The sequence below is a fragment of the Lagenorhynchus albirostris genome, chromosome 14 (genome assembly GCF_949774975.1).
Source record: "Lagenorhynchus albirostris chromosome 14, mLagAlb1.1, whole genome shotgun sequence".
NCBI classification, from domain to species: domain Eukaryota; kingdom Metazoa; phylum Chordata; class Mammalia; order Artiodactyla; family Delphinidae; genus Lagenorhynchus; species Lagenorhynchus albirostris.
This window is the reverse complement of record NC_083108.1, coordinates 24,608,335-24,630,591: the sequence shown is the minus strand read 5'-3', so window position 1 is coordinate 24,630,591 and position 22,257 is coordinate 24,608,335.

The window sequence follows — 22,257 nt, the reverse complement described above, 5'->3', positions numbered from 1 at the left end:
CTGAGAAAGTGCGGTGGGCAGACGGGTCTGACTGGTCCTCCTGAACTGCCTGCCCAGGGCACCTTGAGCCAGCCTCACCCCTCGCCACAAGTTCTCCATGAAAACCAGGAGGCTGTTCGGAGCCGAGGTTTCGCCGTGGGGTCTGGGACGTGGGGCAGGCAGGACAGAAGGAGAGCTGGGCCCGGCCTGCATCACCCCAGCACATTTGGTTTTACTGTCTTACACATGGCGTGATGGGAACCATGAAACATTCCTGCTGCTTTCGAAATGCGTGAAAACCACTGGCCCGGGACAGTTTTTAAACCCTGTAGAAATCTCTACTCTAAGAGATAATGTGCCCGTAGGTGCACACGCTGAGGACCAAGCAAGAAGGGCCTCCAGACCCCAGGCTGGGGGAGAGCCAGGCCCCAGAGTGCAGCCTGTGACTCCTTCCCGTCCCGTCTCCATCAGGGACTCGGGGTCCCACTCCTTCCTCTTCCTATGGGCTTCGCAGTGGTGAGCTGGGGCCCGGGCATCCCCGCCCCAGCCTCACAGGGCTGCTGCCTCAGAAGCAGGAGCTACACAAATATGCCGCTCAGCCGGCAGGACGGCTTTCCTGTCAGGAGAGACCTCCATTATTCACAGGCTTTTGGCAAGTGATACCCACCCCCTTGCTCCAGAAGCAAGCTGGAGTGCTCTGGGCACCCCATCCGCCCAGGTTTGGCTGGGGCGAAGGGTCCCCTTCACACCCTGGCCACCTCTCCACAACCCCCAGCCATCTGGGGGCTTCAGGAAGCCCCTCCCTGGCAAGAGCAGACAATGTTGGGGGACAGACAAGGAACCAATCCCCATTCCCAGGCTCTTTTAACCCCCTTCTGGGGGTCCCAGACCTCTCTGAGAATCTGAGGAACACCATGGATCTTTTTGCTAGCAAAACAATCACACACTTGCAGATTTCTACTCGAATTTAGAAGCCTTTCAAGTCCATCCCTCAGTTCCATGTGGGTCCTCAGACCCTGGGGAAGGGCACCACAGCCCCCTGACATCAAGGAGGAAGTGGTTTTAGATGGCAGGGGACTCAGCTAGATCTCAACACATAAAAGGTGCTGGATAACTCTGAGATGGAGGAATGCATTCCCTCCCCAGCTGTGATGTGAGTGACAAGGATGGTGCACTGAGGGCCAAGGACCTGGATCTGGCCTCCACCGTGAACGACGCTGGGACCTGAGGCTTGGTTTATTCATTCCAGGTTGGTAATCTCCCCCCCACCCTACTCTGTGCCAAGCATGGGCACATGGTAAGGAATAAGACAGACATGTAAACATGTCCCCAGCCTTGCATTGCTTAGAGTCTGTGGGGCACGAGAAAATTAACAAGTAAACACAGAAATAAATCTATACTTTTATGAGATGGGCAGGGACTATGACTAACCGTCAGCTTCCTCATCTGTAAACTGGAGATAACTCCAGTTATTTTCTGGTGTCTCTAAAGGATGAAGTGAGACAACCTATGCTAAGCACCGAAGCCTGAGCCTGGCACCACAGGGCTCAGTCTGTAGAAGGTGCAGCTTGTGGGTGGAGCTGGTCAGCAGAGAGAAGCAGGCCCGCTCCCCACGGTGGCAGAGGCTCTGCAGAAGCCAGACCACCACCATCCTAACCAGCCAGCCTCAAGGCAGCCTCCGGGCCATGATGACATTAGGTAGCAGTCAAGCCCCACGTGAAGGGCAAGCAGGTGCACAGGGCAGGGGGAAGGTTCCATGCAGAGTCAGGCCAGCCCCTTGAAAGGTCAAGGTGAAGCAGTGGACTAGAATTGTATCTTTGCAGGGATGGAGTCTATGGCCCGTGCAGATTTCTACTTCCAGCTACTGTGAACTAGTTTATCTCACACCAACTTTCCCACCAAAACAGCTGGAAAAAAAATGGATACAATATATTTTAAAAATTTGTTTGAAGGCATCAAAGGGGTCTAGAGGCCATGATGTTGGAGAGAAGAGAAATCCAGAGAGATGATTTCAACATTTGGCCTTATTTTTCCCCTAAGCAGTAGCTGTGAAATTGAGAATATGAACAGAAAGTGGAGACTGAGTTTTCCCAGTCTCATGGGATTAGGGAAAAAGGGGGCCGGGGGAGTTCAAGCATCTCCAAAGAAGGGGGGGGGGCTTATTTTTTTTAAAGGCTTTCATTTGAGACCTTTGAAGAGCACATTAGAAATAGATCAGCCTTCAGAAGGATTAAAACCCAACTTCAAATAAACTTAATTCCAGATTGGATTAAGGTGAGTTGCCTCTACTCTAACTCCCTTCCTGAAGCAAGGCTATATGCTCTCTTGATCTGTCAGAGCCTCAGATTATCTCTACAATTTTTCCATACACAGTGTCTTATATACACACAGTCAATAAAGTTTACCAGGCATACCAAGAGAAAAGACCACATGACGGAAACCAAGATCAAAAAAACAAAAAAAGATAATAGAGACAGACACATAGGAGATCCAGATATTGGCATTTAAAATAACAGACTTTAAAATAATTGTGCTTAATGAATTCAAAAAGTAGACAAGGTAAAGAATTTAAGCAGAGAACTGGAAACTTTTAAAGTTATTAAATGGAAGTGGAATTCTAGAAATGAAAAATACAATGATCATAATTAACAATGCAATGAATGGGCTTAATAGCATATTAAATGTAGCTAGTAGAGAGTTTGTGAACTGGAAAACAGGCAGTATAAAATATTGAGCATTGAAGCACAGTGAGAAAACTTGACAGAAATAAAATCAGGGCATAAGAAGAAAGTCACTTCTTTGAAAAATCCCTAAATTTTTCCCCCTTAAAGCACAGTACACGTTGTTTGCATGTACAACATACTAAAGTGTTTGTGCATGTATGTGATCATGGACAGTATGTTATAAAGACAACATATGTAAAATTTACTTACATCATTTAATTGCATAAAAGTTAAGAAGCTGGAAGTCTCATGCATTAGACATGAATTTGATGGACTCCATGGTATATCAGACTGGAGGAGAGAATGGGCTTTGGGGCCTGTTACGCGAATCCTGCCTCTGTCTCCTACTATGTGTAGACCTTGGCCGAAATCACATAACCTATCTGAAGTTGTTTCATCATCTATAAAAATGGTATGGTTTGTTGTGAGGATTAAAGGAGATAGTGTATGTGCATGGTACCCAGTGAGCACCTAGTGACAGGACAGATGGCTTTGTTTAGGTCATCAGATGCTGACTTTCCCTGGAGCTCTCTCCAGCACAGGAGCTGTTCCTCCGTGGAAGTGTCTTGATTTTAGGTCCCCCGCCCCACTGCAAAAAAAGAAAACTTTCAGCTCCCCACCCCACCCTAGAGAAGCCTCTGATATATTCATTTATACCTAGTAAGCCATTACTGAAATGTTTTGGAAGGAAAAGTGCAGGGAGGGGGCAACACCTAACTCTAACAGGAATGACTCTCAGATGGTGGGACCTTCGGGCACAGGCAGGTCCTCTAGGAGAGGAGCTCTGAGTAAGGGATTCTTCCTCGTGTTTCTTGACTCACAGCACACAGGTGACCTCCCCAACTCCCACCTGTGGCTCTCACCCCACTGGCCACTCTGAGCAGTCACCAGTCTTCTTTCAACTCTGTAAGCTGCCAATCTCTTCCACTTTCAGGCCTTTTTACACGCTGTTCCGTGTGCCTAGGATGTGCTTATCCACGCTCTTCTCACAACCTACTCCTGCTCGCCCTTCAGGTCTCAGCTCAAACATCACATCCCAAAGGAGCCTTCCCTGATGGTCCTGTCTTAATCATGTCCCCCTTCATGATACTTACTACACTAAGAAGTCACTTTATTTTTCTATTTTCTTATTTCTTGTCTATTAATGGCCTCTACTACCCTATGGAGCCCTGAGTATTATCATCACTATTAGTTTGAAACTAGAAGTGTCAACCCTCATTCATTCATTCACAAAATGCTTATTAAGCACTTACTCTGTGCCAGGCATGGGGAAGGCACTGGGAACACAGAAGAAACAAAATAGACAAAGTCCATACCCTTGTGGATCTGGGAAGAGACAGACACAAACAAACATAAGACCTGTCGGAGGTGCTGGGAGCAGTTGAGCAAAGTACAACTGCAAAAAGGATGTAGAAAGGGAAGGGGAGATGCAATTTTGCATGTGGGAGACCCCAAGACCTCTCTGATAAAGTGACATTTAAGCAAAATCTGGAAAGAAAAGATGGTGCTGGCCATGAGGATATGGGGGATGAGGCTTCCAGAGCTTCAGAAAGGGGTTGTTATGTTTGGCACAGTAGGAGATTGTGTTGGTGTTTATTTGGCTTCCAAAGCGAATTGTCTCTTGTGATTTAATAATATAAATCAAAAGCCTTAAAATATGCGTACCCTTTGAACCCTAAGTCCACTTAGGAATTTGGCCGCAAGAAAAATAATGTATGCATATGTTTATGTATAAGGATACTGACTAGGGAATTTTTTTTTTTTTTTTTTTTTTTTTTTTTTTTTTTTTTTTTTTTTGCGGTACGCGGGCCTCTCATTGCCGTGGCCTCTCCCGTTGCGGAGCACAGGCTCCGGATGCGCAGGCTCAGCGGCCATGGCTCACGGGCCCAGCCGCTCCGCGGCACGTGGGATCCTCCCGGACCGGGGCACGAACCCGCGTCCCCTGCATCGGCAGGCGGACTCTCAACCACTGCGCCACCAGGGACGCCCGGGAATTTTTAAAGTATGGAAATAATATAAATGTTCAATGTTAGGGAAGTAGTTAAGTAAATTAAGGTCATCCATACAATGGAATACTGTGTAGCTATTAAAATATTTAGAAGAATATTTTAAAATGTAGAGAAATGTTCATAACCACTTGTTAAGTCATAATCTCTATCTAGTACCACTGTGTGAAGAAAAAAATATATATGTAGAAACCTTTGAAGGCATAAATACCAGAATGTTGAGAGTAGTTATTAACGAGTGATAAAGAATACGGTTAACTTCGACATTTTCTTCTTTTTACTTTTCTATTGCCTTGAGCTTTCTGCATTGAGTGCTTTCCATATTAATTTAGCAATTTGAAAACGTTATTACATCAACCTAACTGTCCCTAATACATACTCATCTATACACTGACTGGATGTGTATTGAGTGCCCACTCTGTGCCAGGCACTGGGATGGAACCTTCCTAGTGGTAACGAACACATAGCTAACAAATCAACTACGCCACTCACATACTGTGAAAAGTGCCAAGAAGACCCAGGTAGAGGGGTTGAAAGGTACCCGAAGGCTTCCTCTCAGAGGGTGGAGAGAAAGAAACTACAGGGTGTTGTGAGGATGTTGAGGAGGCCAGAAGGAAGTTCTGCTTCTCTTTCCTCAATAAAGTATGAGGCAAAGTCATCAACTGAGAGTGGGCAGGGGCTGGGAGGTCGGCGGGAAATGTGAAGTCTGGAGGGACAGCGAATTTCCCCCAAAGCACAAGACTTTCCAGGCAGTGGTGAGTCCCCGACTTGGAGGTCTGTGATGTGTCCCATCAGCCCAGCTACAGGATGTTCTCTGTCAAAGTTCAACTCTTGGGGAAATAGCTGGATTCAGCTAAGGGTGGGATTCTCCAAAGAGACACAAGAGAGGGAGAGAGAAGCTAAAAATGGCAGGGTTAAAGCAAAAATGGTGAGGTTGAAGAATGACTGCCGTTCAGGGTCAATGGACAGAGTTAGAGACCTGGAGGGCAGGGGGAGGGAGGGGTGGTCAGAGAAAAAGAAGCCTGAGAGCACGTTCCCCAGGCGAGGCGGTGCAGTTCCTGGCCATGACACGGGTCAGGCTGTGCCCCGGCACTAACTGGGGAGGACGTGTGTGCTGGAGGTGAGGCAGTCGAGGAACTGAGACTTGGACGATGATCACCCCCACGGAAAGTCCCAAGAAGGTTGGTGACAGAGCCAGCATCCCAAGGAATGAAGGGGAGTGACCGTGACCAAGAAATCAGCAGGTAACAGCCAAAAGGAGGCAGAGAGAGTGTGAGACACAGGGGATGGTCTTCAGAAACAGCTGGAGGGAGGAGAGAGGGTCGGAAGTGACAGTGTGAGTAAAAATGGTGTCCGCCCACCTGCTGGTTCTGAGATGGGTGTGCAAGAGAGAAAAGCAGCCTCCAGTGGGAGGACTTCAGGAAAAGCAGAGTCCTCGGGGAGTAAGGGACATTCATGGAAGAGGTGGAGGCTACAGGCACGTCTGTGATCACAGATCTTGAGTTGCAGAGTCCAAGGAGGGGCAGGAAGCTGTGTCAGGTCAGGGATGTCAGGAAGGGGTGAGAGTCCGGGTGATAATGGACAGTCGTGGAAAGCTGGACCCCTTTCAGGATGGAGAAAAAGAGGGATGTGAGGGAATCGGATGGAATAACCCAAATTAGTGTCTCAAAAGTCCAATTCCAGTTCAAGGTCCAGAGCAGGGAGGGGGCTCATAAGGGTTGGCTGCCAGTGGGGGTGAGGAACCTGAGTCATCACTGTTGGCTTTTTCGAGGCTCAACCTGCAAACACGTGCCAGGTGTTTGGATGAATACCCAGCAGCAAGGAGGAGAGCCACAGCCCTTAGGGTCACCCAGAGCGGTGAAGAACTGGAGTCTGCGGAGACCCGGGGAGGTTCACTCCAGAGCAGGGAGCCCAGGACTCTGGGCCCCCCACCTCCCAGGAGAAGGAGACGGGGCATGTAGGGCCTTCCCTCTCTCTCTGCAGGAGGCACTGCTGGCCCTGAGGAGGCTGAGCCTGGCAGTCCTGACTCATTGGCCCTAGACGATGTCCCCCCTTCCAAAGCATTCCATTGTGTTTTAATGCGGTGCCAGACTTGTTAACAGAGTAAATTTAGCTTTTACGGGGAGAAGCAGCCAGGCTTGGTCAGGGGGCCAGGGGTTCCACAGCAACCCTCAGCCTCTGAGGATGAGCCTGGGAAGAGGCCTCCCGGCCCCTTCCTCACCTGCCACCTCCTTCCCTTGCCCCTTCTCATTCTCCCACTGAGAGCTGAGGGCAGAGTGAGGTGAGGGAGCGGGGACAGATGCAGAGGGCCCTTCCACGAGGTCCCAACAGCTGTGCAACTGCATGGCTCCTCCCCGGGCCTCATCTGTAAAATGTGCTGCCACCTAACGCAGGGTCTCCAGGCAGAACTGGAGAGAAACCCCTAGGGCCAAGTCCCCTGGCTTCTCAGCCGTGTGAGTCAGCTGAGGAGGGAACACCCCCTGCCAAGATGGGACTATGATGAAAGAAAATGGGAGAGATGTTGGGAAAGCACGGGAGAGCCCTTGGACCAGGGTGCACGTCTTGCCCGCGTGAGAGTCAGGAGAGGCAGGAAAGTTTGGGCGGAAGCATCCTGGACCATTGTGATGTCTAAGGAAGGCTCAGCCACGCCGTCAGGAGTCCTGGAGGCAAAGTCAGCCGCTGCGAATCGCAGGCCTCTCAGCGATGAGGCAGGCTGGGGGCGGCCCGCGGGCCATAAGGCGGCAAGGTTCCCAGTGTGCAGCCCCTAAGGCCTGGGTCAGTTCTGCTCCTGTAGTTGGAGAACTAGAGTCAGAGGCCCAGATCAACCCCGACCACCCTCCTAACTCCTGCAGGGCCAACAGCAAAAGGATCAGCCTCTCCATGCCTCCGTTTCCTCGGCAATAAAACCCCACCCCAGGGGGAATTAGCGAGGAGTCCATTACAACTAATGAGGCAGCTAGTCTGGGCCTAGCACGTTAGCACTTGGGTACCCCCTCACCCACTGAGACTGACACAGGGGTTCCTCAGCTACGGAAAGAGACCAGTACCCCGGGGGCCACCCCTGCTAACAGGGGACACACAGACCTCTCTCTCAGTCTCTCCCATTTCTTCTCCTCCTCCCTTCCTACCCACCTCGCCGTTTCCCGTCAGAGCATCCCTGAGACCTGCAGCCACCGCCTTTGGGAAGCCCTCCTGGCTTTCAGTCACACAGTCCTCTCCGTCCTCCTTGGAATCTCATTGCCTCTTAGAACCCCACCGCCCGGGAAGACACCTAAATGCTTTGAGCGTCTCATCCTTGCTCAGCACTGAGCTCCCGAGAGGCCTGTCTGGCCTTCTGCCCACCTCAGCACAGGCGGAGCACACGGAAGTCCCTGGACTCATGGGCAATTCCCCAGAATGCCAAGCCAGCCCTTGGCATGGCCGCTGCAGTGGGGGCAGGGAGAGACTATTTATACGTCCTGATTCTATTAATTAAGCTCATCGCCTGTCTGCTCTGCCTCCTGCGCCTGCGTCAGTGTTCCAGTCTGCTCCGTTTATGCACATTAACACAGAGCAGGTGAGCGGTACTAGGCAGCTCTCCGAGGCCTGGGCACTTCGCCCAACCGGCAGCATCATCAGGCAGGGGCTCAACCTACCCACCCCATGGGCAAGAGATCCGAGGGCGATGGGCCCCACCTCTCTAGAATGTCTGCTCCTACCTGAATGGGAGGGCAAGCCTGGGACCAGAGGAGCTGAGAACCCTCACCCCTGCCTTCCCCGGCCTGTGGGAATAGGGCCAGAGCCCTTGCAAGGGGCTCCTGGCGCAGGAGGGACCCAGGGGTGCCTTCCCTCCCCCTGTGAGGAGCAGCAGGCATGGGCTGCTGGGCCAGCCCTCAACACATAGGCCCCAGGACACTCTGGGGAGGAAGACAGGAACAGTACATCTGTCCCCAGACTACAGATGAGAAAACTGAGGCCCAGAGAGGGGAAATGTTTTAGCCAAAGTCACGAAGTCGCAAACAGATCTGCACCAAAAATTCTAAATCCAAGTGTCCTTCTGGTGCCCTACTGACGGCTGGCAGGTGCCCTTCACAAGACACAGGCTCCCGCTCCATCCCTACTCTCTTATTTGTGACTTGTCTGCCCATGTCCTGTGTCCTCACCCGTAAAGCGCTGTTGGCGGCACCCGGGAGCGTGGTGAGGCTGTCATAGAGGAGGCACCTCTGGAGACGGACATTATTAGTCAGAGGTGCTTTGTCCTCCCCAAGGCCGTCCAGCCCCAGCTGGATGCCTGACCTCGGGCTGCAGGGTGGGAGGTGAGCTGTCATTCTGGCAAGCCCGACACCAAATCCAGGGCTGGGGATCATGGCTGAGCACAGGGGACTCATTTCAACTCACAGAGCTTTGTTCAGGGACTCTGAGAAGACGTGGCACAAGATTTGCCATGTTCTGAGGAAAATCAGGTTCACACTTCACCCCCTGGCCTGCTGCCCACTCAAGAAGGGCCTCTGCTCCACTCTCTCGAACACTGGGAATGCCTGATCATAGGCCGGAGGGGAGGGCTCACTCTTCCCCCACCCTGGGTCCCCAAATGAGGGAGGCTAGCCACCTCCAGCCCCTGCCACAGTCACATACATCCCTATGGAAACAGAACTCTGTTTCTGAGGGTGGGCTGGACCTGGAAGAAAGTTAATGCAGTCATCCCTCGGCCTCTCCCTGGCTGTGTGACCTTGGGCAAGTCACCTCCCCTCTCTGGGTACCACAGGCCAAGTTCCTGCCCGTGTAAAGAGAAGCTGGGGCTTGGTTTGGGAGGCCTGGTGGGGGTTGGGAGGAGTTTCCTCCTCCTGTAAAAGGAGGCAGGGGGTGTGAGTCGCTCTCTGCGACCCTGAGGGTGCAGGCATCCCGAGCTGCCATCCAAGCCCTAAGGTCCGCAGGGCCCCAGAGGCAGAGTCGCTGCTGCTGGGAAGACGCAAGGGGGAACGGGAGGAAAGCCAGTATCCTCCCCGGCCTGAGAACGGCCCCGGCTCGCCCGCTCCCTCCCCTGCCTGGAGCTGGACCTCCCGAGGGAGGGGCTCCGCCATCTGACCCACTGGCTCCCTAGGGCTGGCGCGGACGCGTCGCCGCGTCGGTTCCCAGGCAAGCCGGCGGGCCATCCATCACCTCGGCCTCCGCTCCCGCGCTCCGTCCACCCGTCGACGGGGCGGGCGCACCGGCACCCCGCACCCACCCCGCCTCGGCGCCCTTCTGTCCCGGGTCCCAGACGCGCCGCCGCAGCCCGGAGCTTTGCCCGCACCCCGCCCGCCCCACACAGGCCCGCGCCCGCGGTGCCCTCGGGACGCTGGCCGCCGCTGCCGCTTTCCCAGACTTCGGGGGTCCTGCCCACCCCACCCCAGCCCAGGCCGGGAAAGGTGAGCCTCAAGCAGCCACAGAAGTCTCACTCCTGGCCCCCCGTGGTTCTCAAAAAAAAAAAAACAACCCCAAACTAGTTCCTTCTGCCCGGCTCTGAATTGCTCCAGCAGCATCAACAGAGGATTGATTAAGCCCAATTAAGGCTGGTTTCAGCGCAGCCCCTCCCACTCTCCTCTTCCACTGCCTGGTGTCCCACTCTCTACCCTGCTATCAGCCCCTGCTCCCAGATATCCGGGCTCCTCTCAGTTTCCCTAGTGTCTGCCCAGTCACTACCCGTTGAATGAATGGATGAATGAATGAATGAATGAGGACATTTACAGCTGAACAGTTTGGGCACATCGCCTAGGCCCTCATACAAAGGTACTGCGTTGAGCCAAAGTAAGTCAAAGGAATCCAACACCAGGCAACTGGGTGGGCCAGGACTGGCAGGTGACAGAGATATTGCGGGGCAGGGAGTGGGGAACAAAGGCCTTCTGGAGGAGGGGGTATCACAGTGTAGAGGTACTTGTTTCGAGACCCAAAACCACCTTGTAGTTGAGTATCTGGCTTGTGCTGCAGAAGTTCTGACTCTGCCTAGAATATAGCCTATGGAACAATGCAGGGCAGTACAGCTAGTCTCACAGGGGACACTGTGAGCGCAGGATCCATTTCACTATTTCGTATTATGTTATTTTCTTTTATCCCACCAGAACTCTGTAAGGTAGGCCTTATTATCCCCATTTACAGATGAAGAAACTGAGGCTCAGAAAATTTACTCTACCCAAGAGCACTCAGAATGGGGTTGAGTCGGGATTTGAACCCAGGTCCCATCTTACTCCGATGCCCTTCCTCTTTCCTCTGTACCTCCCTGCCCTTTGCCTCAAGTATAGTCCTCCTACCCGTGGTTCCTCCCTGTGATCCTGGAGGGCACTGTGAGGTGGTCGTGTGTGGCCTCAGGGTCTGTGGGCACGCTCCAGAGGAGCTCTGAAAGGGCCATGTTCTCTGACTAGACAGTGGAAGCTGTCTCCACCATGGCCAGCCACAGGGCCTGGGATCCTCCCCGTCTGATGCATAGAAGATCCCTGGGTGGAAGTTAGGAGCCCTGCATTCTCATCTCATCTTTGCTGCCAGCCAGCTCTGTGACCTTCCATCTCTGCTGTCTCTTGAAATAATGCCCACAGGTTTGTGGGTGCAGTCACACAAGCACACACATATACACACACATGCAGGACTTTGCCTCTGGGCAAGCTGCGGTTGTCACTTCTTTAGCTGCACACACTGGGATCCACTATGTGGCAAAGAAGTGGTCTTTGGCACAAAGGACCCCTCCCAGACCCAGAAGTCTCAGCCCTGTGTGCCTGCAGGTGGAGTGCACCCAGGGAAGGCCAAGGCCTGGGCCGGAGATTGCCACAGGTTCTGGAAAGTTCATGTCTCTCAAACCAGTCCTGAACAGCCAATCCTGAACCGGCAACCTTCACCTCCTTCCTTCCTTTGTGGACAATTTCCTGAGCATCTACTACACCCAAGGCTGCAGGAAGGCAGGCAGAGGAGCACAGTCAGGGCTCTGTCTCCCAAAGCTCACGGGGAGAGTGGGAGCCGCATCAGAGGGGTTGGGGCGGGGCGAAGGGGGGCGGGTAGCCAGATCACCTCTTTAAAAGGGCTTTAAAGCCCAGCTTTGCAGGGCCTGGGCAGATCACCTAATTCCACTGGGCTACAGTTTCCTCATCTGTGACACTAATACTAATATAATATTGACTTCATTTTAGATTTAAATGGTTTCGAAAGGTGAAATGAAATAATGAACATAAAGTATTTTGCACCAGACTTGGTGTATAGTAAGGGGTCAATAGAAGTCGGTCATTAGTAGGTGATCACAGCTTATGAGCGGGCCTTTGCCCAGCCATGCCTCGGGGCCACCAGCGGCGGGGACAGGGCTGGAAGGCCCCTGGCAACTGTGGTGTGCGCTGAGTCAGGCCCACCCTGTGGGGTATGCAGGGAAAGACACGGCCTGCGGATCCGGCCTGTCAGCCCACACTCCCTGAAGCACGTGCTGATGGTCAGATCCCCCAGCTGGACCCACAAGCTCAGGCCCCAGAGCTCCCTGGGGCTCTCTCAGGCTGCTTTCCCCTCAGGGGCACGCCTGGACCTCACCTCGCCACACTCAGACTGAGAGGCAGACACACACAAACAGGGCCTGCGCCCTGCGGAGAGGTGGACCCTCGTCTTGGCAGGTGTGTGCGCGGCCTCATCCATGGGATGGGGTAGATGCCAGGATGGTCATGGTGGAGGTAAGAGCGCATCTCCAGACGGCACTGCCAGTCCTCACCATGTTCCAGCTTGTTGACACGGTGATGGCATAATTACAGTTTCAATCACAGATTAATAATAAGTCATTTTTGCAAACGAGGAGGCAGGTCTGCACTGGAAAGGGCCCCATAGGGCCTGTCGCCTCTGCTATCTGAGGCTGCTGGCCGCTGTTTGATGTTTTCTGCCGAGCTGAGACTTTTCTAAGTGCGATCGTAATAACAACAACCACCCAGGTAATAATATCCCTGCCTGCCCATTGGCCTCTGAATGGAAGGAGATGATAATGGAATTTGCTTTGGAAGAGGCATCTGCCTGTGTGTGTGTGTGTGTTTGTGTTCGTGTGTGTGTGCGTGTGCGTGTGCGTGTGCGTGTGCGTGTGTGTGTGTGTGAAGAGCTGGGGGGTGAATACTCATGGGTGCTGGTTTGTGTCTGTTGATGTGTCCGTGTGAGCATGTGTGTATATTTGGGAGCGTGTGTGTCCATGTGACCTTAGCAGTGCCCAGAGAGACCAGTCCCCACACAGGCAGGCTGAGGCCCCTCTCGCCTCCCTCGTCTACCCACAGCGGGTCTGTGCAGAGGACTGGGAGGGACAGAGGAGGCTCTGGACCCCCACGGTGCCCCCCGGAGAGAGCTTTGGGTGTGGCAGGGCCCGTGGGGCTCAGGTAGGGCTGAGAAGCTGCTGGATGGCTCTGTTCCGAGAGGGGTTGGCGAGGAGCTAATAATAACAACAGTGACAGTAACAACCGCTTATGTGTGTTCCCAGCTTTCTTCTTCTCTCTTCTGTTATCTCTGTGATCTCATTTGATCCTCACGACCACCCTGAAGGGAAGGAGGACGAACCTCATGCCTCCCACTGGCCCCAGTAGAAATGGGCTCAAGAAGCAGGAAGGCCTGCCCGGGTGACACAGTGGTGGGTGACAGAGCTGCAGACAGTTCTGGGTGCTGGGCTGGAATCCTGGCCCTCTGTGTGGGCCTCACACAGGTCTCCACCAGGCCCTCCACCCTCTCCAGGGCAGCTTGCGACCTGGGCCAAGGGGCAGGCAAGGTTCAGAAGCCCGATTCACATTTGCCAAGTTCTCTTTGGAGGCAAAGTGATGCTGTGCCCCTGGGGATGACTGTAGACTGGGCTCCCGAGAGCTGAACAATCCTGGGCCAGCCTCGGACCAGCCTCTGCGAGCCTGGCTCTGCACCTGGCTTAGTCTCAGGCCAGCCCAGCTGTGCCACATGAACCTGGCCCCTCATAGGACAGCGACATGGTGAGCTCATTCATTCCCCACGGCCAGGCCGGGCCCAGGTGGTTTTAACAACCCTGTGGGTGTGGCCCCGCCCAGGTGGCTGCCTGCCTGGTGCCTTAGGGAGAGCACAGCGCCCCAGAAGAGGCAGGGGCCGAAGTGGAGGCACTCACACAGGCTTGGCTTCCTGCTGTCCAGCCCTGCCCACTCCCCAAGGAGCCCGTGGCTCTTCCTGGGGCCCCTAGTTCCCGTGTACCCCTGAAGGTCAGGCCTGGTGTCTGCTCCACTAGCAAATGTCGGACTGCCATGGAGTTCAAAGCACTTGGAGGCAACGTTCAGTTATGCTCAAGTGGAGGGAGGGCCCAGGGAGGTAGGTGAACACTTCCATTTCTCAGCTGGAGAGACAGGTGGACCATCAGTCAGAGGCAGCAAATGAGTCAGGCCAGGGCCCAGCCTGGGCAGCCGGACGGGGCTCTGTTCAGGGCCCTACCCTGGGGCTGGGGCAAGAGTGGGAACCCAAGCCCAATCCCTGCCTGAAGGGCCCACCCCAGAGCCCCTGCCTGGGGAGGCCCGTGGGGCTGGGACATAACCAAGTCCCTTTTCTCCCAGGAGCAGACCTGGGGTTCCCCAGACCTCTGCCTCAAGGACTCCGGAATAAAGGGCTAGTGTGTCGCTACCCTGGTACTCAGGGCTCCTCACAAAGTGACCCCCATCCACCCCTCTGACTACACGATGCTTCCAGAAATTCACCTTCTCAGGGCCTTTGCCTGATCAGCTCCTACCACCACCGTCGCCCCGTCCATGGTCAATAGCATTCTTCCTCCTGCTCTCCTTCTGTGTGAAGCTTGGCCAACGTGCAGACCACTGCTCAAATTCCTGCTCCTTCCAGTGTACCAGCACAGTGCCTGGCTCGGAAGGGCCTCAATGAGCATTTCCCAAATGAACCAATGAGTGAGTAGCCAGAGAACAAGAGCCTGGCCAGTCGGCCCTGGCGTTACCTGGTTGCTCTGTCCTCTGAAACCTTGAAGAGAAATGTAAAGTATCTGGAATATTACTCGGCCATAAAAAGAAACGAAATTGAGTTATTTGTAGTGAGGTGGATGGACCTAGAGTCTGTCATACAGAGTGAAGTAAGTCAGAAAGAGAAAGACAAATACCGTATGCTAACACATATATATGGAATTTAAGAAAAAAAAATGTCATGAAGAACCTAGGGGTAAGACAGGAATAAAGACGCAGACCTACTTGAGAACAGACTTGAGGATATGGGGAGGGGGAAGGGTAAGCTGGGACGAAGTGAGAGATAGGCATGGACATATATACACTACCAAATGTAAGGTAGATAGCTAGTGGGAAGCAGCCGCATAGCACAGGGAGATCAGCTCGGTGCTTTGTGACCGCCTGGAAGGGTGGAATAGGGAGGGTGGGAGGGAGGGAGACACAAGAGGGAAGAGATATGGGAACATATGTATATGTATAACTGATTCACTTTGTTATAAAGCAGAAACTAACACACCATTGTAAAGCAATTATACTCCAATAAAGATGTTTTAAAAAAATAAGTAAATAAATAAAAAATAATAATAAAGTATCTGGGCTTTTCTCTGAGTGGAGTTAAGCCCCGGAAGCCAGGCGGGGCTGAGTCTCCCTCTCCCTGCGTCATCGAGGGCCCCAGCACACCCCTGCACACCCACGGGGCGCTCCAGACCCACATTCTGGTGAACGGACCCAATAATGGGAGGAGCTGGGCAAGCCAATGGCGGAATTTTTAAAATTCTCTTTAGTCTCTTCCCCTCTTCATCACAGGCACGACTCTCCAGTCACTACGGGCATTAGATATGTTCTTCTGGGCTAAACTTCTGTTTTCCATTTTGTCTTTGCCTCTGTTCCCTGCCTGTAATAATAACAGTAGATAAGAATTATTGAGTGATTCCTCTGGGCCAGGCACTGTTCTAAGAGCATCGTGTATATTAACTCACTTAAGTCCTGTATAAGCCAATAGTTCTCAATTGGGGTCAATTTTGCCCCCAGGGGACATGTGGCAATGTCTGGAGACATTTTTAGTTGTCATGACTGGGGGTAGCAGGTGCTACCGGGATCCAGTGCTTAGGGGGATAACGGTGCACACAGGACAGCCTCTCACAGCAAAGAATCACCCCGCCCCAAATATCAACAGTGTCGAGGCTGAGAAACCTTGCTCTAAGCCTTAGAGTCTAAGATATTGTCTGTGATTATCATCTTATTTTCCCACTGAGAAAACTGAGGCCCGGAGAAGTTAAGTAAATTTCCCAAGGTCACTCAGCTAGTCAGCAGGTTGTTTTAACCCAAGCAGTCTGGGGCCACTGTCTTGGCCTCACTTTGTGGCATCTCACGTCTGCCCTGTGGCCAGGATCCCCTTCCTTGTGGGCAGCCCTATCTGCTTACCCACTGACATCACCTCTCAGTCAGAGGGAGGAACGGTCCCATCAGGGCCCGGCTGAGGGACCCAGAGTGTTTAGCCACATTCCACGACCCCTGAGAACCTGGGACGTCCTGTGTCAAGCCAGCCCCAGCCTTGCAGCCTACGCTGACCTCCCTTCCCTGAACTGGGTCACAGCCCCATGCATGATGCCTGGCCATCTTATGTGCAGGGATCTTACGGAGGGCAGAAAGATGCTGGGGGCAGAGGCCACACCTCCTCCTGCATCCCCACGCCTCCAGGTGCAAGGCCCTGCGCCCACACTTGGGCCTTACTCAGCCCTCTGTGGTTTGACATATGACATGAGGGTGTGGGTATGGAGGTTCCAGCACAGACGAAGATAGGGATGACTGGTGAACAGACGTGAGGGCAGCCATCAGACCACCTCCAGGCGCCATGGGGCCTGGGCTGGAGAGGAAGCGGCGGTTGAAATGAGGAACCTGCCAGGGCTTTCCAGACAGCAGGCAGGAGGAAGAGGCCCTGTGCAGAGGGAAGGAGAGGCCGGGACTGACACCATCCGTCTCAGGATGCAGGCCCCTGTTTGGCCAGGCCTGCAGCTACTCTCCCACTTGTGAGACAGTTGGCCAGGGTGAGGGGTGCAGGCTGGAGCTGCACACAGGAAGGAGCCAGCAGGTGCGGTGGGAAATCTCCCCACGTGCTAGCCCATTGCTTCTTGGGGGGATGGCAGGGAGGGAGGCACCCTTCCTTCTCCCCACCCAACCTGACGGGCAGGACATTACACAATCCAAGTGCTCCCAGCAGATCCTGCGGCCCATCCCCTGCCTGCTAGAGAAACATCGGAAGAGACTCAGGCCAAAACCAGGAAAAGATCCTCAAGGGGATGTGAGAATGAGGAGAAGCCCACAGGATGAAAGATGAAAACCCCTAGAGGAGGAAGCCCAGCCCAGGGGTGGGAGTAAGTCGCTTCCTGCAGGAACCCCTTACAGGCAGCAAGGGTCTCCACTGGGCCCCTCACCCTGGCTGCTCCCAGACCTCCCAAGAATGCCCATTTCCTGGGAGCAGCACCCTTGGCCTCCCTGGAGTCTTGCTCTGGCCTCACAGCCACCCAGAGCGAGCAGGTCTGCTCCCCTTGTCAATGGTCAGGTCCTCCAGCTGCTCCCAGATACCTCAGCTCTTCTCTTCCTACAGTTCAACAGCTCCCTCCTGCCTCTGCAGGAGACCTTCTTAAGACACACTTAAGGAAAAGGGGAGAGACAGGAAAAGCAAAAATAAAAAGTACCTTATTGTACTTTAAGATATTATCTCATTCATCCTCATAACGTGCTCATTGCTATGTCCCCAGCACATCTCACAGTGCTGAGCACAGTAAGCATTTGTTTGAAAGTGAGTGGGCCACCCAAAAGTGAAATTAAGGAAACAGTGCCGTTTACAATAGCATCAAAAAGAATGAAATACTTAGAAATAAATTTAACAAAAGAAGCACAACAACTTACACCCTGAAAATCACAAAACTTTAAAAGAAGTGAAAGAGGATCTAGATAATTGGAAAAACATTCCACGTTTATGGATCAGGAGACTTAACAATGTTAAGATGGCACTACCCCCCACTTGACCTACAGATGCGGTGCAACCCCAGCTGACGTCTTTGTAGAAACTGGAAAGCTGATTCTAAAATTCAGATAGAATTGCAAGAGACCCACCATAGCCAAGATAATCCTGAAAAAGAAGACTAAAGTAGGAGGACTCACTCTTCCTGATTTATAAACTTACTACAAAACAACTGTAATCAAGACAGTGTGGTACTGGCACAAAGATAAACTTATAAATCAATGGAATAGAATTGAGAGTCCAGAAATAAACCCGTACAGCTATAGTCAACTGATTTTCGACAAGGTTGCCAAGACCATCCAAGCAGGGGAGATAGTTTTTTCAACAGATAGTGCCGGGACAACTGGATTTCCACACACAAAAGAATAAAGTTGGACCCTTACCTCATACCATATATAAAAACTAAGTCGAAATGGATCAAAGACCTAATGTAAGAGTTAAAACTATGAAACTCTTAGGAGAAACATAGGGATAAGCCTTCATGACCTTGCATCTGGCAAAGAATTCTTACATATGACACCAAAAGCATGAGCAACAAAAGAAAAACTAGATATGTTGGACTTCAACAGAATAAAAAACTTTTGTGCATCAAAGGACACCACCAAGAAAGTGAAAAAACAACTCACAGAATCAGAGAAAATATTTGCCAACCATATATCTGATAAGAGACTTGCAACCAGAATATATAAAAACTCTTACAACTCAACAATAAAAGGACAAATGGGCTTCCCTGGTGGCACAATGGTTGAGAGTCCGCCTGCCGATGCAGGGGACATGGGTTCGTGCCCCGGTCTGGGAAGATCCCACATGCCGCGGAGCGGCTAGGCCCGTGAGCCATGGCCGCTGAGCCTGCGCGTCCGGAGCCTGTGCTCCTCAACGGGAGAGGCCACAACAGTGAGAGGCCCGCGTACTGCAAAAAAAAAAAAAAAAAGGACAAATAATCCAATTTAAAAATGGGCAAAGGAGATGAATAGACATTTCTCCAAGACACGCAAATGGCCAATAAGCACATAAGATATTTGACATCATTAGTCATCGGAGGAATGTAGATCAAAACCACTCCATACCCACTAGGATATCTAGACTCAAAAAGTCCGATAATAGCAATTATTGGCAAGAATGTGGAGAAATCAGAACCCTCATACATTGCTGGTCGGAATGTAAAATGGTGCAGCCACTTTGGAAATTAATCTGGGAGCTCTTCAAAATATCAAAGATAGAGTTACCATATGACCCAGCAATTCCACTAGTAAGTATATACAGGCATACCTTGTTTTATCACACTTTGCCTCACTGGGCTTCACAGATATTGTGGTTTTTAGAAGTCAAAGTTTTGTGGCAACCATACATCGAGCAAGTCTATCAGCGCTGTTTTTCCAACTGCATTTGCTCATTTTGTGTCTCTGTGTCACATTTTGGTAATTCTCAAAGTATTTCAAACTTTTTCATTACTATTATATTTGTTATGGTGCTCAGTGACCTTTGATGTTTACTACTGCAAAGAGATTACAACTCACTGAAGGCTCAGGTGATGGTTAGCATTTTTTAGCAATAAAGTGTTTTTTATTTAAGGTACGCACATTGTTTTTAGACATGAGGCTATTAAACAAGTAATAGACTACAGCATAGCGTAAACATAACTTTTGTATGCACTGGGAAACAAAAAATTGTGTGATTCATTTTATTTCGATATTCACTTTAGTGCAATGCACTGGAACCGAACCCTCAATATCTCCAACATCAGCCTATACCCAAGAGAAATGAAAACATATGGTCACACAGAAACTTGTACATGCATGTTTATAGCAGCATTATTCATAAGAGGGAAAAGGTAGAAACAACCCAAGTGCCCATCAACAAGTGAATGGATAAACAAAATGTGGTATATCCAGACACTGGAATATTTTTCAGCCAGAATTAGTGAACCTTAATGGAAATTATGGACTTTGGTTGGTGATGATGTGTCAACGGTGGTTCATTGATTGTAATAATTCGGTGTCACACTGTATCACATGGGACGTGTGGGATGGTAGGGGAGGCTGGGTTTGAGGGTAGGGGTATGTGGGAATTCTGTACTTTCAATTTTGCTGTGAACCTAAAATTGCTCTAAAAATGGTCTATTATTTCGAAAATAAAAAAAAAAGTGTTGCTACGTGCTACAACATGGATGAAACTTAAAAACATGATTTTAAGTGAAGGAAGCCAGTCATGAAAGACCATAGTACATAATTCCCTTTATATGAAATATCCAGAACAAAGGAAATCTATAAAGACAGAAAATAGATTAGTGATTCCCTAGGGCTGGTTGGAGGGAGGGAGTTGGGGGAATAAAGTGGGTGATAGCTAAAGCATACTGGATTTCTCTTTAGGATGATAAAAATGTTCTAAAGTTGACAGCGGTGGTTGAACATATCTTTGAAAATTCTAAAAACCATTGAACTGTACACTTTAAATGGGTGAATTGTGTGGTATATGAGCTATATTTCAAAATATAGTTGTTATTTTAAAAAGCTGTTAAGAAAAAGACATTTTTTAGACAACTGAAACTAAATATAGACCGTGGATTAGAAAATTGGTCAATATTAAAGCTTTCTGACTTGGATAACTGAAAAAAAATTGATGGACAACTCTGTAAAGTAGGCACTATCATTATTCCCATTTTACAGATGCAGAAGCTGAGGCATGGAGACATCAAGTTACTTGCCAAGGATCACACAGCAGTTTAAGAACCCATAGTCTTTACCCTCTCCTTGTTTCTCCTGGCACCCTGATCTTATCCTTTACAGCACTTGTCACAATTTGTAATTTTATATTTTTTGTTCTACCAGACAATAAGCTCCCCGAGGGCAGAGACAGGTCTCTTCTTTTTTTTTTTTTTTAATAAATTTATTTATTTATTTTTGGCTGCATTGGGTCGTTTCTGTGCGAGGGCTTTCTCTAGTTGTGGCGAGCAGGGGCCGCTCCTCATCGCGGGCCTCTCACTGTCACAGCCTCTCCCGCTGCGGAGCACAGGCTCCAGAGGCGCAGGCTCAGTAGCCGTGGCTCACGGGCTTAGTTGCTCCGCAGCATGTGGGATCCTCCCAGACCAGGGCTCGAACCCGTGTCCCCTGCATCGGCAGGCGGACTCTCAACCACTGCGCCACCAGGGAAGCCCTGGAGACAGGTCTCTTCTGTTCATCACTTCTCCATTTTTTTTTTTTTTTTTTTGTGGCCGTGCCATGCGGCTTGTGGGATCTTAGTTCCCCGACTAGGGATTGAACCCAGGCCCCCGGCATTGGAAGCACAGAGTCCTAACCACTGGACCGCCAGGGAATTCCCTCCATCGGTTTAAACAAACATTTATGGAGCCTATTTACTATAAGTGAAGCCTGTATGTGTAAGAGTCAGTGAAAATATTTAGTACAGGTCTTGGCTCATTGTGGGTGTTTAATAGATATTTGTAGTTTGGATGGATGGAAGGATGGATGGATGGATGGATGGATGGATGAATAGACGGATGGATAAATGGGTGGGTGGATGGATGGGTGGCTGGATGGGTAGATGGGTGTGTGGATGGGTAAATGGGTAAATGAATGGATGGATGGATGGATGGTTGGTTGGATGGATGGGGATGGATGGGTGTCTAGATGGGTGGAGAGGTGGGTTCTGGACAAAGGCTGACTGGGCCTGCCCAGGACCACTAGTTCCTGGCCTTATGCTTCTCACATAGCTACCCTTTTCCTCCTACCCCGACCCTCTACCTCTGCCCCAATCTTCAGGCTCATCACATCCAGAGACCCCCCACCAAGTGCACAGCCTCTCCTCTCTTCCTCCATCAAGGTTATCCAAACCTTCCCCATTTGTCAAGGCCTTTTCAGGCCCTACATCCTCCAGGAAGTCTTCCGAGCCTGCCCCTTTCCTACACTCCTTCTAATGCATAATATTTGACGGACATGCCCTCTCATCCCTGGTCATTCCCTGTAGATGTCCCTATCCTGAGATGCAGGCCTGGAACTCGGGGAGGGGAGAGGCCTTGGCTCCCTCCTCCTCTGCTGTCCCAGGGGCTGGTCAGTGGCAGGCACTGGGTAAAGCCTCTGCATTGGCCACACAGGTAGGAGTCATGGCTTCTCCCTTGGTAGAGAGGGAGTTACTTGCCAAGGACTCCCTCTGGAGGGAGGAGGAAGGCCCTCAGCAGCACCAGCTCCACAGGGACAGCCAGGCCCAACCCAGATGGAGGCTGGTCCAGAGCCTGACCCCTGGACCAAGCCGGGGTTGGGCTGGCAGGGGGACATAGGCGAGCTGGCCACAGCAGGGGCCAGGCGTGGGCGCCTGCCTCCCCACCCAAGCCTGAGTTGACCAGCCCCCAGGCAGGCTGGAGGCCTGTTTGCCTTGGCCCTGGGCCAGGGCCGCCCCGCCAATGAGTAATGCGTGAGGACTGCCTGGCTCCAGTTCAAGGGAAACGGGCTGGAGACAGGGCCTCCTCGGCCTGCGCAGGGCTAGGCTCTGGGGGCGGCTTCCCAGAAAGTGTCTGCTGAGTCTGCCTCAGGGCCACTGCTGGGCCTGACACACCCCCTTCTCCCTCCCCCTCGTCCCCTTCCTCCTCCAGAAAGACCACAGAGAGGCAGAGCTTGAGTTCC